The sequence below is a fragment of the Peromyscus leucopus genome, chromosome 1 (genome assembly GCF_004664715.2).
Source record: "Peromyscus leucopus breed LL Stock chromosome 1, UCI_PerLeu_2.1, whole genome shotgun sequence".
Lineage (NCBI taxonomy): Eukaryota > Metazoa > Chordata > Mammalia > Rodentia > Cricetidae > Peromyscus > Peromyscus leucopus.
Genome location: NC_051063.1, coordinates 28,323,119 through 28,328,469, shown reverse-complemented (window position 1 = coordinate 28,328,469; position 5,351 = coordinate 28,323,119).

Below are 5,351 nucleotides of genomic sequence, written 5' to 3'. Positions count from 1 at the left end.
CCTTGTGCCAGACCTTAGGGTTGGAGATGCTGCTGCTCAGTGGACAAATTAAATGCAATGGGTTAAACTGGGACCTGAGGTAGCAAGGGCAGCTGCGGCACTAGGCAAGGTGATCGAAGTTTTCATAATGGGAAGCATAGACAAAGTAATGTCCAAAATAACCTGACCAGTGTAGTGGGTAGCCATTCCAGCTTGGATCTGGAAGTTCCAACCCCCATTGAGACTTTGGCAACTGTCACGCCTACGAGGCGGGGCCAAGGGAGGCGTCTGGAGACAGGAGACCTGGATGGGCGAGCGCTCTCTCTGTTCCTGGACCCTAGACGGTGGAGGGTGACTGAGCAGAGCTCCAGAGAACACCACTGGACTGCAATACACCTTCCCCAGACCACCACAATCTACCTATTCCTTCATTTGTAAGTCACCCACTAAATAAATCTTCTTTTTAACTACGTCAAGTGGCCTTAATAATTCACCAATAGACCGGTAATGGTCAGCACAGGCAAAGTGAATTTTATGGTGACATGACTTGTATGGCCCTTTGGTACTGGTTAATTCATCATGGTGTTTCCAGGCAGGAAATAGTAATGCAGCACCTGGAAGAACCAGCTTCTGGGCTGCAGGTAGGGCTCAAAGGAAAAGTCCATAGCATTGAGAAGCTAAGACTTCTTTATCTGAGGGAGTTTTAGGGAAGGAAAAAAATCACACTCTCTAGATGGTTCCTTTTCTCTTTATTCTCTCATGTCGGCTCTGCATCTCTTTGTTCTTCACAGCTATATATACCCAACAGAATCTTTCATGTTGAATATAGGAGTTACATTTGAAGGTCACATCCAGTAAATGATAAGAAGCAGAGTCATCCAGACAACTACATGCAATAAATCTCAACTTTCTAATCAGTGGGCTGCAGCTGCAAAGAAAGAACCAGTCACTTTTATCTAACTAGAGAGATAGACTTATAAAGAATTTTAAAGGAGTTGTAAAACTAAACTATTGAGAAGGATAAGGAAAATAAGGAAATCATATACTCCATCTTATATATCTGAATGTAATAACATTTTAATCTAACATTTTGTGATTAACAGTCTCATAAAATATTGTGCTCTCCCAGACTTGGAGTGTTTAGGGAGAGAGATCTGTGTCATAAATACTTTGGTTGAACTCAGGTTTACCTTAATTCTCTTAATATGAGCTCATTTAGGCACTTTCCAAGGTACAGTGACACTAAAAGCATTTTAAATCTTTCTTGTTTGTTTGTTTGGGGTTTTTTTTTGTTTGTTTGTTTTTGTTTTTTGAGACAGGGTTTCTCTGTGTAGCTTTGCGCCTTTCCTGGGACTCACTTGGTAGCCCAGGCTGACCTCGAACTCACAGAGATCTGCCTGGCTCTGCTTCCCGAGTGCTGGGATTAAAGGCGTGCGCCACCACCGCCTGGATGCATTTTAAATCTTAAAGTATATTTTTCTGTCCTGTGTATAACTTTAGACCACAAAAAAGGAAACTTGCAACTCTTTCTCAGGGCTGCCAAGTCAGATTATTTTCTGTAGCCCTGGCCAGTTGGAAAACCTTTTTCTTTTGATGTAGTTGAACAAAAGCCATTTGTTCCTAAACCTCAGTAAATTACTCTCTGTCACTCACACAATTTCAAGACCCAACATAAAACCAGTTAGTTGGCTGAACCTTGAGTCTTCAAGTTACATACCAATATCCTAAAACTGAGGTTAGGAATTTGTGCAGAGAGTCAGTCACTGTCCTATGTTATCAACCAGACCTAACAAGAGAAACTGCCAAAGTAAGTAGGTTGCTTTGCACCTTTAACCTTGGTTCAACAAACCAGATAGCTTGCTGTTGTGTCCTTGTAAACTGGACTGCTTTTCCCAGGAATAGTCTATCTTAAAAACCATCAGCAAAGCTCTTGGTCTAATCTAAAGCTACTTTGAAGTTTTATCTCACCTAATAGTGTACAGCTGTCTTGGCAGCTAGGGAAATTCAACTGTTTTCCTATGTCAACCTGAGCTGTGATATAAAACAGTTCCCTGACTTGTGTATCATTACTTTGTATTTGTACTTATTCATCAAAAACTCTGTGTAAGCTAACATCATTGATATCAAATGAACAATATAGCTAAAGGAGGAGTCATCTTTTAGACATTCTACAGATAGAGATCCCAATAGATTGATATATATTCATGAGAAAAACACACTACAATACAGGCAGTGAGGGATTTCCCACAGCTGCCAGAGAAAATTGCAATAGCACACATGTAATTACAGACAGAAACAAACAATATTCCAGAGTCTATAGCCTCATGGCCTTGCCTAAAATTAAAAGTTTCTCATCAAGGAATTTTTCTTCTGGTGGGCTGTTCTTATGTCATGGCTCTTAGCAAAATAGATAAGAAGCCTACTGCATTACTGTTTGATCTATATAAATGGAAAAAAATCTCAATGAAAGAAAGACTACCTTAGATCATGGCAAAAGGGAATCTTGGCCTGTGAACCAATTTCCATATTTGAGCCAGTTTGCAGACCCAGAACCCCTTAAATGAAGGAATGGCCTGGTTCTCTTGAGGAAGGCCTGTGATAAATACTTGAAAGTTTTACTGTTAACTTTTCTCCAGTCCCTCCCCAGAGAAATCTACAACCCTTTACAAGGGTAACTGTACACTGGGGGAAAGACAACAATCAGACTTCCTGGGTTATATCGGAAACTGTTTCTGAATTGGTGCTGATTACAGGAGACCCCTCAAAACAAAAACAAAAAAACACTGTGGACCTCCAGCCTTCAGTTAAAGTTGGGGTTTATAGAGGTAATTAATTCAGTTTTAATGGAAGTCTGACTCACAGTATGTCCAGTGAGTCCCTAAACTCATCCTGTGATTATTTCCCCAGTCCTAGAATATCTAATTAGGATAGATAGAAGTTACCAGAATTCTCACACTGGTCCCCTGATCTGTGGAGTGAGGGATATTATGGTTGGAAAGGCTAAATGGAATACTTTAGCATTTCCTCTCTTAAGGAAAAATAGTACATAAAAAACCAGTATCTCACTGATGCCACATTAATGGCACAAAGGCCTTGAAAGATGCAGGGGTGGCGGTTCCCACCACATTATCCTTTATTTCTTCCATCTGGCCAGTTCAGAAGACAGATGGGTCATGGAGAATGATAGTTGACTATCAAAAACTCAGTTAAGTAGTGACTCTGATTGCAGCTGCTGTACCAGATGTGGTGTCCTTGTGTGAACTGATCGACACATCTTCTGGTATATGATATGCAGCTATTGATCTAGCAAATGCCTTTTTCTCAATACCTGTCCACAAGGACCATCAGGAGCAATTTGTTTTCAGTATGTACCTTTACAGTTTTATCTCAAGGATATATTATCTCTCCAGCCCTGTGTCATAATTTATTTGGAAGGGATCTTGATCATCTGTCACTTCCACAAAATATCTCATTTGTTCCATATATTGATGACATTTTGCTGATTGGAACAAGGAAGCAGAAGGTAGCAACAACTTTGAATTTGTTAATAACACCACATATGCACATCAGAGGATGAGAGATAAATTCAACCAAAATTCAAGGGCCTTCTACCTCAGTTAAATTCTTAGAAGTCTCTTGTAGAATATTGTTTTAACTATGTAAAGTTGTGTTACATTTGTTTATGTTGTATTTGTTTAACAATGTAGGGATGTGTTGCATTTGTTTATGCTGCATTTATTTAATTATGAAAAGATGTGTTGAATTTATTTCAACTTGCCTGCCTAAAGCACCTGATTGGTCTATTAAAGAGCTGAACAGCCAATAGCTAGGCAGGAAAAAGGATAGGTAGGGCTGGCAGGCAGAGAGAATAAACAGGAGGAAAAATCTAGTTTTTAGAGGAGAATGAGAGGAGGAGGAGAGAACAAGGGAGACGCCCTGGGGCCAGGAGCCAGGCAGCCACCAGACAGACAGGAGAAGCAGAGAAAGTATACAGATATATGGAAGGAAAGAAAAGTAAAAAGCCCCAAGGCAAAAGGTAGATAAAGAGAAATAGGTTGGTTTAAGTTAAAAGAGCTAGACAAAAATGAGCCCAAGCTAGGCTAAGCATTCAAAACTAATAAAAAAGTCTCCATGTCATGATTTGGGAGCTACTATAGGAGTCCAGTGGTATGGAGCATGCAGAGTTATTCCTAATAAGATGAAGGATAAGTTATTGTACCTGACCCCTCCCACCACCAAGAAAGAAGCACAACTTTTAGTGGACCTATCTGGATTCTGGAGAAAACACATTCCTCGCTTGGGTGTGTTACTCTGGCCCACATACCAAATGAGCTGGAACAGAAGAAGGTGCTTCAACCGGGCCAAGCTGCCCTGCAGGCTGCCCTAGCACTTGGACCACATCATCCAGTAGATCTGATGGTACTTGAAGTGGCAGTAGAAGATAGGATGCTGTTTGGAGCCTTTGGCAGGTCCCTATAGGTGTATCACAAAAGAGACCGTTGGGATTTTGAAACAAGGCTTTACCATTGACAACTATTCTCCCTTTGAAAGATAGCTCTTGGCCTGATATTCAGCCTTAATGGAAACTGAACATTTGACAATAGGCTTTCAAGTTACCATGTGACCTTAACTGCTAATCATAAGCTGGCTGTTATCAGACCCACCAAGTCATAAAGTAGGACATGCACATCATCAGTCTATTATCAAATGAAAGTGGTATATACACGATTGTACCCAAGCATGTCTTGAAGGCACATCCAACCTACATGAAAAAGTTGCCCAAATACCTATGGATTCTACTCCTGTTACAATGCCATCTGCTGCCAAGAATGAACCTATAACCTCATGGGGAGTGACCTATACTGGTTAACTGAGGAAGAGAAGACTGGGGTCTGGTTTACTGATGGTTCTGCATGTTATGCCGGCACCACCCGAAAATGGACAGCTGAAACATTAAACCCCTTTCTGGGACAACCTTGAAAAGACAATGGTGAAGGGAAACCTGCATAATGGGCAGAACTTTGGGCAGTACACATGATCATACATTTTGTTTGGAAGGAGAAATGACCAGATGTGAGATTGCTCAATGATTCATGGACTGTAGCTAATGTATTCAGTGAGTGGTTGGGGACTTGGAAAGATCATGATTGAAAAATTGATGAGAAACACATCTGGGCAAGGAGTATGTGGATAGATTTCTCCAAATGGGCAAGGGATGTGAAGATACTTGTGTCCCATGTAAATTCTCATCAAAAGATGACTTCAGCTGAGGAGGAGTTCAATAATCAAGTATATAGGATGACCTATTCTGTGGACAGTCAGCCTCTTTTCCCAGCCATCCCTGTCACTGACCAAGGAGCCCATGAACAAAG